Source organism: Rana temporaria, chromosome 4, assembly GCF_905171775.1.
Source record: "Rana temporaria chromosome 4, aRanTem1.1, whole genome shotgun sequence".
Lineage (NCBI taxonomy): Eukaryota > Metazoa > Chordata > Amphibia > Anura > Ranidae > Rana > Rana temporaria.
Window position 1 is genome coordinate 6,489,580 of NC_053492.1, and position 14,939 is coordinate 6,504,518.

A 14,939-nucleotide genomic window follows, 5' to 3' on the forward strand; every position below is an offset into this window, starting at 1 on the left:
GCTTGCCTGTAAAATCCTTTTCTTGGAGTACATCACGGGACACAGAGCCTCTATTCATTACATAGTGGGTTGTACCAGAGGGTCACCAGAGGTGATTGGACACTGCCACAACCAATGAAGACAAGTTCCCCTCCATATAACCCCTCCCCTAGGGGAAGTACCTCAGTTTTGTAGCAAAGCAGTAAGGTTCCCATAAGAAGGGGGGACCTCTGTGTCCTGTGGTGTACTCCAAGAAAAGGATTTTACCGGTAAGCCCCTATTAAAAATCCTATTTTCTTTATCGTACATCACGGGACACAGAGCCTCTATTCATTACATAGTGGGACGTCCCAGAGCAATGCTCAATGAAGGGTGGGAGACACAGATCTAAGCAGGCCGCTAATGGACAAGAAGCCCTAGACCACTGCCTGCAGCACACTACGCCCAAAGGCAGAATCCTCATGTCCGCTTACATCGATTTGACATAATTTGGTGAATGTATGGACTGAAGACCAAGTTGCAGCTTTACAGATCTGAGCCATCGAAGCCTGGTGATGCACTGCCCATGAAGCGCTCATAGCTCTGCTTTCAACAGAAAAAGGAGGAATTTTGGGCCTAATCCTCAAAAACCCGGCGCAACGTAACTTTTGCCATTAAAGTTACACCGCCGCAAAATCTCTAACTAAGTGCCCGATCCACAAAGCACTTACCTAGAAATTTTGAGCAGTGTAACTTAAATCCGGCCGGCGCAAGGCGTTCCACTTCAACTGGGGGCGATTCCCATTTAAATTAGGCGTGCTCCCACGCCGGCCGTACTGCGCATGCTCGTGACGTCATTTTCCCGACGTGCATAGCGCAAAATTACGTTACACCGAGCTTTGTGGATAGCGACGGGTCAATAAAGTTGCGTCGGGAAAAAAAAAAAAGATACGGCGAAAAAAAAAAAATTAAAAAAAAAAAAAAAAAAAAAACGCCTCGCTGGACAGAAGGGTCTGCTTTTACAAGGTGTAAACAGTTTACACTTTGTAAAAGCAGCCCTAATTTTACACATGCAACTTAATACTTACGGAGAAAAAACGAAGCTGAAAAGCTTTGTGGATCTCCGTAAGTGCTAATTTGCATACCCGAGGCGGCATTTCGACGTGAAATGCCCCCAGCGGCGGATGCGGTACTGCATCCTAAGATCCGACAGTGTAAGTCCCTTACACATGCCGGATCTTCTGTCTATCTCTTGGAAACTGATTCTGTGGATCAGTTCCAAAGATAGAAACAGGGATACGACGGCGTATCAGTAGATACGCCGTCGTATCTCTTTTGAGGATCTGGCCCCAAATTCCTTAAACCATAAGCTTGAATAATTACTTGTCGAATCCACTGAGAAATGGTGGATCTTGATGTCGCTTGTCCCTTCTTGGGGCTATCAGGCAAAATAAACAAAACATCTGTTTTACGTATCTGATCAGTTGCCTGCAGATACGCTTTTATTGCTCTCACTACCTCCGCTGTCCGCAGATCAGGAAAAAAGTAAGGCAGAACAATATCTTGATTCAAATGAAATTCCATCACCACCTTTGGTAAAAAGTTAGGATGGAGTCGTAGAACAATCTTGTCCTTGTGACAAATTAAATAAGGATCTTAACAAGAAAGAGCTGCTAATTCTGATACTCTTCTAGCAGAAGAGATAGCAATCAAAAAGGCTAATTTCCTGCTAAAAAGGATCAAAGGAATAGGGTGAATCGGTTCAAAAGGTTGCCTTTGCAACACGGATAATACCAAATTCAAATCCCACGGGCACAAGGGAGACCTGACTGGCGGATTGATCCGTAGTACACCCTGAATGAAAGCCCAAACTAGGGAATGAGATACCAGCGGTCTTTGAAAAAGTACTATTAAGGGTCAAATATTGGCTCTAAGGGATAAGTTCATATCCACACCTAACTGGCAAAAAGCGAGAATCCTACTTATGTCATACTTCTGAGGATTCTATTTCTTGGTTTCACACCAGGAAACATACGCCTTCCAGACTCTATAGTAGATAAGTCTGGAGGCTGGCTTTCTAGCATTAATGAGTGTAAAAAAGCACTGGACCCGAGATCCCTTGTTTCTTCAAAATGTGGGTCTCAGTAGCCAGACCGTCAAATTTCGCTTTTGTAAGGCAGGATGGAACACTGGACCCTGCGAGAGCAGGTCGTGATGAAGTGGAAGCTTCCAAGGTTTTCCTACAGCCATCTTTATTATTTTGGCGTACCAGGGCCTTCTGGACCAATTTGGGACCACTAGGATTACTGGAATTCCCTCCTTCTTGATCCTGCAAAGTAGCCTATGTGAGAAAGCGATCGGAGGAAATGCATAGATCAGTGAGAACTGATTCCAGGGAATTATTAGAGCATCCAATCTGTAGGCCAGAGGATCTCTCGTCCTGGATACAAAGTTGTCCAACTTCCTGTTGAACCTGGAAGCTAGCAGGTCTACATCCGGGGTCCCCCATCTCTGGCATATGGCCTGAAAGACATCGAGGTGGAGAGACCACTCTCCTGGTAACAGCTGCTGGCAACTCAGATAGTCTGCTTGCCAGTTTTCTACCCCTGGAATAAAGATTGCAGGGAGACAAGCAACATGATCTTCTGCCCGTGCCAAAATCCGATTAACCTCTTTCTGAGCGCCCTGACTGCGGGTGCGTCCTTGGTAATTGATGTAAGCTACTGCAGGAGCATTGTCAGATTGAATGCGAACAGGGTGGCCCTGTAACCTGTGTGTCCAGGTTCTGAGGGCTAGATATACTGCCCGAATCGCCAGTATGTTGATGGGTAGGTTCTCTTTGGTCTTGGCCCAGGTTCCCTGGGCTGAAGCTTCTTCTAACACTGCTCCCCAGCCCATTAGGCTGGCATCCGTAGACGCCACCTTCTAGGTGACTGGTAGAAAGGATCTTCCTTTCCGCAAGTTCTTGATTTTTAACCACCAACTGAAGCTTTGGCGCACTTATGGAGCCTGGCGCATGGGTAAATCCAGAGCTAGAATTTTCATGTTCCAGGCGGCTAAAATACTGCCTTGAGGTAGTCTTGAATGAAATTGGGCATAAGGGACAGCCTCGAGGGAGGCCACCATCTTCCCTAATAGCCTTATGCAAAGGCGAATAGACGGCCTCTTTTTTGCCTTGACTTTGTGGATCAGGTCCTTTAGAGACTTGATCTTTGGCTCTGGCAGGAATACCCTGCTGTGGGCTGTATTTATGATCATGCCCAAATACTCTACCCTTCTTTGGGCTTGTAGAGAGGATATTTGTAAGTTTACAATCCATCCTAAATGCTCCAGGTATTTTACTGTGGTGAGCACAGTGTGATCTAATCCTGCCACTGACTGATCTTTCACCAGTAGATCGTCTAGATAAGCTGTTACCGCTATGCCCTGTGCCCTCAGATTTTCCAACGGAGGGGCTAGCACCTTTGTAAATACCCAGGGCGCGGTAGCCACACCAAAGGGCAGAGCCACAAACTAGAAGTGGTGATCTTCTACTGCGAACCTTAAGAATTTTTGGTGAGCGGGATGGATAGGCACATGTAAATATGCGTCCTTGATGTCTATAGATGCCATAAATTCTCTACCTTGTAAAGTGGCGACCACTGATCGAATAGTTTCCATTCGGAAATGGCGAATGTTCAGAAACTGATTTAGAGATCTTAGATCCAGGATGGGTCTGACGTCTCCATTTGGTTTTGGAATCACAAAGAGGTTTAAATAAAAACCTGAACCTTCCTTTCTTAGGGGTACCTCTGTGATCACCCCCTGAGACAGCAGGTGATTCAACCCCTTGAAGAAAAATCCTCTTTTTAGTGGACTTTGGAGAGCCTTGAACTTTGGAACTGAGAAGATGGGACCTCTTGAAATTCCAGTTTGTACCCTAGGGATACTGTGGATACTACCCACTTGTCCTAGATTTCTGTCTGACATGCCACTGAAAACTGACGGAGCCGTCTTGGCCGACCGGGGGTGCCTCTTCATAAAGAGGCTTTGGGGTTTTGCTTGTTAGATTTTGAACCCCACGGCTTCTTGTTCTTTTGGGCCTTTGTGGTTGGCTGAAAATGCCATTGTAACTGGCTGGAGGTAGATCTACCAGGAGCTGAGGAGAGAGAACGCTTAAAGCAAGGACGCTTTTTTTTATTCTTCTCTGGCAAAAGGGTAGTTTTACCGCTTTATATTTTTTGGATATACTTTTCCAAATCATCCACAAAGGCGTTCGCCAACGAAGGGGAAACTGGCCAAAAGCTTTTTGCATGGGGCTTCTGCTGACCAATGCCTGATGCCGCGTACACACGAGAAAAATGCAATTTTTTAAATTGGTCGTTTAAAACAGTCGTGTGTAGGCTCCAGAGCATTTTTCTCGATGAGAAAAATGGCCATTAAAAATTTAGAACCTGCTCTATTTTTTCTCGTTGTTTTTCACGTCGTCGTTTTTCTCGTCGTGAAAAATGGTCGTGTGTACACTTTAACGACGGGGGGGAAACACGCATTCTCAGAAGCAAGTTATGAGACGGGAAATTAGCATAATCAGCCCAAAGGGTGGCGTCATTCGAATGAAACTTCCCCTTTATAGTGCCGTTGTACGTCACCGTGCTTTGCTCGAGCATTTTTTATCACGATCTTGTGTATGCAAGGTAGGCCTGAGAGGAATCACGTCGAGAAAAACGTCATTTTTTTTCCATGACATGAAAAACGGTCGTGTGTACGTGGCATTAGCCAAAGAATTCTGTGCATATGTACTAGCTGGAGCATGAGGCAAGATGCATGTTGGATAGAATCTCTAATGGCATCCACTGTAAAACATAAGGCCCTAGGCATATTCTCCCAAAATTTGATCTGCTCCGAAGTCAGGTCTTTCATCCCCTGTTTCACCTGGTCCTTTAAGACCTGACACATACCAACCGCCGTCACAGCGGGTTGGGTTACTGCCCCTGCCCAGGAGAAAGGGAGATTTTAGTAAAGATTCCAACTTCTTCTCAGAAGGATCTTTAAATACTTGAGCATTGTCCACCGGACAAGTTAGGTAAACTTCTCCTCCATAGGATAAAGAACTTCAAACTTCCTAGGGGGAGAAAAACGCTTATCTGGGTGTTTCCAGTCTGCGTAAATCAGATTCTCCAATAAAGGAAGAATCAGAAAGGCACAGGCAGCCTGCAGGGATTTTAATGAACCCAGATAGGAGACAGGTGATTCAGTTAATTCAGAAGAGGGTAATCTGAATGTAGAGCGTACCGCTTCAGCATAACATTGCACCTGTAATTTTAGAACCTGGGAAGCAGAAGAAGGTTCTTCTGATATCATTGACCCCTCTGAGTCCTCATCCCCTGATGGAGCCTCCTCCTCAGGTCTTTCTACAAGGAGATCTAAAACAACAGGAGGAGATCTGCTTCCCTTTTTGTCCTTTTCTGAGGACTTTGTGATTAACGAAGCAAATCTCCTTCTAAGTTGTCCAGTGCTGTTGCCAGAGAGTCTTCAGTGACATGTGCAGGCACAGGCACCACAGTAAAGGTTGCTAGTCCTGATAGAGGTAATGTCTCATCCTGTATAAGTGTGTCAGATATCACAGGAGAGCAAGATACCGAGCAGGGGCACGGCTTGAGCACCCTGTCTTAGGCGGCAATGCTTTTTTGTTTTTAGTCCCAGAGCTTCTTCTTTGGGAAGACATACTACCAAGCAAAGCCAAGGTACCAACACATGCATATACTACTGTGCTAGTTTAGCAATCTACATATAGGTATGCAACTAATAACACACAGTTTAATGCTAGAGTAGGTGTCTTACCTTTGGGAGTGCTCAGCCAACCACATGGAGATCTTACGTGCCCTTTACGCTGCTGTGTCCCTTGAAGGAAATCTCCAGGCTTGTGAGATTCTCTTATCACTTCCTGCCTGTGTATGCCGTCTGTATAGCGTGCCCACACATGTGCGCGCGCACGTGCATGCACACAGGCCTGCCCCCTCCCATTGCAAACAGCATAAAACGTGCCCCCCCCCCGTGCGCGTCCTAGGGGTTAATGGCAGTGATCAAATGTGAGGGAGATCCCCCTGATACCTGCCTAAGAGGAGGGGAAAGGCAGCAGTCTATGGCAGAGCTTTTGCAGCGCAAGAAGTGTGCTGTCTGAAGGAACTGACACTGCTCTGGAGCATGGTGAGTGGAACTCAGCTCTTTACTCCCCCAGTGGCAGCCAGAAAAAAGACACATACTCTAAATAGGAAAGGTCCTTAAGTTTAAAACTTAGGACTCTTTCCTGGCTTACCTTGTCCCCGCCGCAGGTTTTCTGCCAAGCAGAACCAATCTTCCCCATCACGGCCGGGTATGTGTGCCAACCTTCAGGGATATGGGTTCCTACTTAAAAGGAGACCTCTTCCCTGGGCCTTGTAAAAGAATCTGCCAGGACTTTTAGCATATAATAGTGAAAGTGCTGGACCCTAGAGCCCAGTCCTCCGAAGAGAGACATTACAGGCAACACCTCATCCATGAGCCCCGGATACCATCCAATTTTGGCGTAAAATTTTAGGCGTCTTGGATGAACCCTAAAGTGTAGCTCTTTTACACCCCAAGGGTTTCTTTGGCAGAGCTTCCTTCAGCACATCCTACTTACGTCCAACACCTTAGACACTGGCAAAAAAACTGAGGTACTTCCCTTAGGGGAGGGGTTATATGGAGGGGAACTTGTCTTCATTGGTTGTGCCAGTGTCCAATCACCTCTGGTGACCATACAACCCACTATGTAATGAATAGAGGCTCTGTTTCGGGTGGTGTACAATAAAGAAAATATCATCTGTAAACTATAAGCATACGTAAAAAAATCCACACATCATCTCTATAAGTCTAGTCATGTTCTAGATCAGGGGTCTCCAAACTGGATGCTCCATCCCACCAACCTTATAATAGTGAGGGATGGTGTGACCTTCCTGTGTGGAATCCCGGGAATACAGAGGACGGGTACATCTCTCTGGTGGGTTTCTGTAGCTGGATGACTCCACCATGGTGTCCTGGTACAGATCTTTGTGTTCTTTTAGAGATTCTGACTCCTCCATCACCCCATCCTCATCATCCTCCTCTTTTATCTCTTCTTTAACTTCAACTTTAGGATCTCTCAGGTTTCCACTCTGAATATATAATACAAATGACATCAATGGTAACAATGCAGATAATGTACAGATCCTAATGATACTATCAGTGATTGTTCCTCATCTACCTGATGATGGTGAGGGATGGTGTGACCTTCCTGTGTGGAATCCCGGGAATACAGAGGACGGGGACATCTCTCTGGTGGGTTCCCATTACTGGATCCATCTGTAGGAAACACACACACTGACTGAATACATTGTTCCTATGTGTTTATCAGATGATGGGGGATCTAGGTGGAGCCTCTGTACTGCTCTCTCCTTTACAATAAAGTCTCCCCTTACCCGGTGATGTGAGGGGCGGCTGATTGTCCATCATGACGTCCTTGTAGAGATCCTTGTGTCCTTCTAAATACTCCCAGTCCTGTATGGAGAAATAGACAGTGACATCCTGACACCTTATAGGAACCTGACACACACAATGATACAGTCACCATCCAGACACCTCCCTTGTCTGTTACTGGATAATGTCCCAGAATTCCCGGCACCACTCACCTCTCCTGTCAGCAGCTCCATCATCTTCTTGGTGACTTCTAGAATCTTCTCCATGTTGTGTCTCTCAGGTTTTAGGGAGTCACATGGAGGCACTGTGATGGTCATATGATCACCTGACTTCACAGGAGGAAATCTCTGTATTGGGGAACCAATAGGAATATCATGTTAGAATCCCAGAATTCTCCTCACCTCTCCGGTCAGGTCTGTGTTTTATTAATAGAGATAAGAGTGATATCATGTGACCTCCCAGAATCCTCCTCACCTCTCCGGTCAGGTCTGTGTATTATTAATAGAGATAAGAGTGATGTCATGTGACCTCCCAGAATCCTCCTCACCTGTCCGGTCAGGCCTGTTTTATTATTAGAGATAATAGTGATGTCATGTGACCTCCCAGAATCCTCCTCACCTCTCCGGTCAGGTCTGTGCTTTATTAATAGAGATAAGAGTGATGTCATGTGACCTCCCAGAATCCTCCTCACCTCTCCGGTCAGCAGGTAGATGATCTCCAGGGTGAGGTTTAGTATCTTCTCAGTCATGTGACTCCGGTCCTCCTCCATCCTCATTGGTGCCGTCATTTGATCTATACTGGTCTCCTTGTAGACGGATAACTTTGGGAAATGAAAGTAAAAATTATTTGGATAGTATTGGTCACACAATAATAGGATGTGAGGGGGTAATAGGAGGGTCGCTGTACATTTAACCACCTCAATATCGGACACTTTTACCCCCTTCCTGCCCAGGCCAATTTTTAGCTTTACTGCCCAGTTCCCTACTGCACATGCACGAAGAGAGATCAGTGCGTTTCCCAGAAGGCAGCGGGGGGGGGGGGGGGGTGGGAAGTGGAGTGACTCCTGTGGTAATCATTCCCAGAAGTGGGTGTATATACCAGTTCACTGTTAACAGGAATGCCATGTTCACTGGTGTGGTGTCTTGCAGATATATAGTCGGTGGGATGTGCAGATGGGTCAGTTCAGGCACAAGCAGAGACACAGTCATCAAACAGGCAAAGGATTGGTTCAGGCAGCAGGCAGACACATGGTCAATAAACAGGCCAGGAGGCAGGTGGGGCAACAGTGCACTGGTGTGGTAGTGATCAGGGACACTGTAACTGGGGTAGAGGTTATCAAGGACACAATAACTGGTGTGGTGGTGATCAGGAACACAATTACTGGTGTGGTGGTGATCGGGGATACAATAACTGGTGTTGCAGTGATCAGGGACACAATAACTGGTGTGGCAGTGATCAGTCACACAATAACTGGTGTGGCGGTGGTCAGGGACACAATAACTGGTGTGGATGTGATCAGGGAGACAACAATTGGTGAGGTGGTGATCAGGGATACAATAACGTGTGGAGGTGATCCGGGACACAATAACTGGTGTGGTGGTGAATAGAAACACAATAAATGTGTGGCATTGATCAGGGACACAATAACTGGTGTGGCAGTGATCAGAGACACAGTAACTGGTGTGGCGGTAATCAGGGACACAATAACTGGTGTGGTGGTGATCAGGGACACAATAACTGGTGTGGTGGTGATCAGGGACACAATAACTGGTGTGGTGGTGATCAGGGACACAATAACTGGTGTGGTGGTGATCAGGGACACAATAACTGGTGTGGTCGTGATCAGGGACTAAATAACTGGTGTGGCGGTGATCAGGGACACAGTAACTGGTGTGGCGGTGATCAGGGACACAATAACTGGTGTGGATGTGATCAGGGAGACAACAATTGGTGAGGTGGTGATCAGGGATACAATAACGTGTGGAGGTGATCCGGGACACAATAACTGGTGTGGTGGTGAATAGAAACACAATAAATGTGTGGCATTGATCAGGGACACAATAACTGGTGTGGCAGTGATCAGAGACACAGTAACTGGTGTGGCGGTAATCAGGGACACAATAACTGGTGTGGTGGTGATCAGGGACACAATAACTGGTGTGGTGGTGATCAGGGACACAATAACTGGTGTGGTGGTGATCAGGGACACAATAACTGGTGTGGTGGTGATCAGGGACACAATAACTGGTGTGGTCGTGATCAGGGACTAAATAACTGGTGTGGCGGTGATCAGGGACACAGTAACTGGTGTGGCGGTGATCAGGGACACAATAACTGGTGTGGATGTGATCAGGGAGACAACAATTGGTGTGGTGGTGATCAGGGACACAATAACGTGTGGAGGTGATCCGGGACACAATAACTGCTGTGGTGGTGATCAGAAACACAATAAATGTGTGGCATTAATCAGGGACACAATAACTGGTGTGGCAGTGATCAGAGACACAGTAACTGGTGTGGTGGTGATCAGGGACACAATAACTGGCGTGGAGTGATCAGGGACACAATAACTGGCGTGGAGTGATCAGGGACACAATAACTGGTGTGGTGTGATCAGGGACACAATAACTGGTGTGGCAGTGATCAGAGACACAGTAACTGGTGTGGTGGTGATCAGGGACACAATAACTGGTGTGGTGATGATCAGGGACACAATAACTGGTGTGGAGGTGATCAGGAACACAATAACTGGTGTGGAGGTGATCAGGGACACAATAACTGGTGTGGCGGTGATCAGGGACACAATAACTGGTGTGGCGGTGATCAGGGACACAATAACTGGTGAAGTGGTGATCGGGGACACAATAACTGGTGTGGTGGTGATCGGGGACACAATAACTGGTGTGGCGGTGATCAGGGACACAATAACTGGTGTGGCGGTGATCAGGGACACAATAACTGGTGAAGTGGTGATCGGGGACACAATAACTGGTGTGGTGGTGATCGGGGACACAATAACTGGTGTGGTGGTGATCGGGGACACAGTAATACATATTACCAGAATTTAGCTCCAAATGAAGAGAATGTTCCGGCCCCATAAACGGGGAAATGCTCTGACCCTGAAGGGGTTAATCTACAAATAATAAATGTTGGGGCAGCGCTTGCACTATGGACAAAATATCTGAATCCACAACACGATAGTTCCAATAACACTTTCTGATAACAAAGTGTCAGACAACTCCTGGGGTAACCTGGAAGCACTTACTCAGAAAACCCCCGGCTGTAGATGACTAGGTGTGCTGGGCTCTGTAGAGTTTGTGGTGCCTGAGAAGCAATGAATAGACACTTCTATAGCAGTAAATGCGGAGGACTGGGAGTCCTGGCCACAGATAATCCGATGTGTGTGGATTGGAAAATGCCAATCCTTGTCCAGGAGGGCGATTGGCAGGTGAAGAGGTCCTACCCCCTCCCAGATTCCGTAACCATTTATAGCCCAGAATAAATTAAATATCTTCTATATCATCATATATCACTAAATTCATACCAAACTTTATTTATAATCATCAATAACTGGCAAAACTATATAAAAATACTAAGATGCATAAAACAGATGCTGGGGCAATTGTATTTAGCTGTAAAATAATTTTTGATTCCTATCTGGACATCTTTTTTAATAAAATTGCCCCCCCCCCCCCCCCTCCAGGTTCACCATCTCATCCCCCAAAATCCAGTCCCTGTCAGACTCCTATTGTGAGACTCATCATAGTGTCTCTGGAGGGGCGCTGATCATTCCTGTGTAAAATCTTACAGAAATCTTCCCTAATCCCGACCTTTAAAGAGGAAGTAAACCCTGATGAGGTTTACTTCTTCTATCTTTCCCTGCAATGGCAAAGCATAATGGTCTACTATGCATTGCCAGCGATGTCACCGTCTTCCACGCTGGCAGCCAGCATCCATCTTCACCCCTCTTCTTCCGGGGGCCACGAACTTCGGCTCTCTGACTGGCCAGAGTCACATGCGCGGGCGCCCCCTTTCACGCCATTACCCTGGCTTGAAACAGCACAGCGTGCCCTTTCAAGATGGCGCATGCGTCGTTGAAGTCGTCGCTCTGGGAATTTTGCAAATATCTCTGAGACCGTGTAGGTCTCAGAGATATTGCAAGCACCTACAGGTAAGCCTTAATCTAGGCTTACCTGTAGGTGTAACTTGCCCCAGAGGGTTTACAACCACTTTATCATTTCATTCCCCCCACATACAACGTCTAGAACCGGCATTTACTGACATCAATAACGGGACGTACTAGTTTAGTAGGTCGCATCAATAACTCCCCTCGTGGTACAGGCCAGAAAATTCCCTCATTGTAATATACGGGAATATTCTACATTTCCACACTATATATATGTGTATCATCATCTGCTGGAGATAGAAGACGTCACAGTGACTATGGAGGAAGAGGACGGACATGACGGGGTTACTGGGTGTAAATAGAAAATAAGATCTTATTACCTCCTCTGCTGCCACTTCCAGTAACGTCTTCTCTCTACTTCCTCCCGACTCACCTCTCACCCAGAACTTCCTGTCTGTGCCTGACATCACTTCCTTTCGTCCATAGAGACTTCCTGTCTGAGTAAAAGTGAGATCACCACCTTGTGGAGATAAGATGAACTGCAGCCTGAGAAATGTCTTGTAGTGTGAACACGGCCTTGTGCTGTGTGTGTGTGTATGTACTGTATATCCTTATAAGATGGGTTATCTCCACTCCCACCAAGGGGGATAGAAATATATTACTGCTCGGGGGAGGGGGAGACATTTTGGCCCCTTTGATTTTGCAGTAAAATTGATGTCAGATACACCCGGCAAGTTGATGAAGGAAGAAAAGAGAACCATGTGGTATCAGGCCTGGATATAGAACTGAGCAATACACTGCTCTGCATCGAACCAATTTAGTTACACGTCGCCACTCTACTCGGAGTGGGTGAAGTGCCCCCGGACAGACCCCTATGATAGGCCTGGCAGCCGGAGCGTCACTTAGGATAATACTGGGAGGAACAGGTCTCTCACACAGACCTGTCTTTAGGGCACCTGCCACAGGCCAATTTCAATATAGGACTTGAATGAATAAGGAACAGAGAATCCTCCCAGTAGACTTTTTTATAAATGGTCCCCGGATGACAGCAAGCATACCTGTCAGTGGTCCGGACACCCGATCCCAGGCTGAAGGCCTCTTGAGCCCCCTAGGGAAAGAGAGCCCTGACTGATGGGGGCATGACCAGGTACTGGACAAGGCGGTGGCCATGGTGGGATTGGCTACTTGGGGGGGTTGGGTTGGGCCCGAGCTCCGATAAAAGGGATCGCCCCAAGGAATTCTGGGTCCTTTGGAAGCGCGCTGGGAAGAGCTGCTGAGGGAAGTACTCCCTGACTGTCATAACTGACCTTGTCCCTGTCCCTCAGCCATGGACACTGAGCACCTGTTGGCCAGGGTCCGCGACCTTGCCCTCCAGGGCCAGGCTGACTGGCTTTTTGCCCTCCTTTCCCCTGCGGTGTCTTTACCCCCCCCACCACCGCCCGCGGCCCCTAGTGCGGGGCCCTCGGCCCCCAGGGCCAGGAGGAGGGTTCGCCCTCCTTCGCGCTGGAGCCCCAGCTCCTCCAGTGCCCCCGACCTCCCCCCCCCCATCCCTCAAACCGAACACTTCGAGCCCACAGGCCCTGTCCTCTCCCCCCAGAGGAGGCCTGGTGGTGCGGCCTGCAGCCGCCGGGGCCTCGCTCGGCGGGCATCCCCATCCCCTGACACGGCGGCGACACGGGCATCCCCCCGCCACGCGCGTTCGCGGAGTCCCCGGGCACCTCCGGCCGCATACAGCGGCTGCCTACCTGTTCCTGTGGATGCGGCGGTGATGTCGGCCCCCCTCCGCACTCGCGGGCGTCGCGTCGTGGTCCCGCGGCTCGCGGTGGGATGGCGGCTGGCGGCGCTCCGCGCCGTGCTGGCCGTGCGTCCCCTCCTGTGCCCCGGCGGAGTGGTCGCGGTCGTGGTCGGGGAGTCCCTCCTGGGTCCCCGCTGGGCGGCTGCTCCCAGCCTCCGAGCGGCAGTTCCGCGCCTCGTGCTGCTGCCCCCAGTGGCTCCTGCTCTCCCTGCGCCCTGCAGGGCGGGAGATTTAAACGTGCCACCGTCCTCTGTCAGCAATGAGGCGGCTGGACACACTCTCCCTGCGCCCTGCAGGGTGGGGGGGACTACCATGCCCATGTCTCCCACAATGAACAGCTTTAATGTGCAGGATCCCCCTGCGCCCTACTGGGCGGGGGATTTGCACATGCCCCTGTCCTCTGCCCTGCCCCGGATGGCCGTACAGGATCCCCCTGCGCCCTACAGGGCGGGGGATTTTTGAGAGTCCCGGTCCTCTGCCCTGACTGCTCCGCCAGCCCCGGATCTCCCTGCACCCGGCTGGGTGGGAGCCCACATCTCTTGCCCTGCCGCCCACCCCGTCCGTGGCTCCCACCTCGGTCACGATCCCCCTGCGCCCGGATGGGCGGGGGTCGGCCACTGCGCACCGGCTATACGCCCTCTGCTGCCGCCGGCAGGGCGACGGCATGCCCCTGCACCCGGCAGGGCGGGAGACCACCTCTCCGCGCCTGCCGCCCACACCTTGTCTATGCCAGCCGTTCGCCAGCATCTCTCGGCGCCCGGCCGGGCGGGGGATGTGCGAACTGCCTCTGCCTCCCTCTCATCACCACTGGCTCACGGGGACCCGCACCTCCCTGCGCCCGGCTGGGCGGGAGGTTTCCGCGGGCCGCCTGCCACCACAGCCCAAATTCGTCTCCCTGCGCCCGGCTGGGCGGGAGACTCCTCTACCGGTCCCGGTCAGTCTACTGCTCCTGCCTCGGTTGCTGGGGTCCACGGTTGCTCCTGTCGCTGTTCGGCCGCTCCCCTTGGCCAACCGGGCTCCTCAGGGTCGTTGGTCGGTTCCCCGCCCCTGGACCTTTCCTGCCGTTCAGCTCCTGCAGTGGTGGATCCTGCTCTGGACGTCCCGCCTGGACCCGCCGCCGGTGGCCCGTCATCGTCTCTGCCTCCACATATCAGTGAGTATGACTGTGATTTGATTTGGGGTAGACCTAATGACGCTCCCGTATCGGGCCCACCAGATGATCACATAGCCACGGTCGTAAAGTCGGTCTTGTCCCAGATGGGGGTCTCGGGTTCCGCGGCGGGTTTGGGCTCCGTCTCGGGCGGTGCTTTGTGGGCGGTTTCTCCTACTGGCGCGCACTTGACGGATGAGGTTAAGGGTAAAATCTGGCGTCGCAAGTTTGTCGATATTTCCTGCTATGTAAGGATGAGCTCTGGTGTGCGCATAGTACACATGCAGAGCCCGCCAGGAAGTGTGCACGGCGCTGTGTTAATCTCAGCCAGGGAGACATTTGCCGATCTCTGCAGCCGATCATCGGGACAATGTCTCCCTGGCTGTGATTAGCGCAGCGCCGTGCACACTTCCTGGTGGGCTCTGCACGTGTAGTATGCGAACACGCCAGAGCTCATC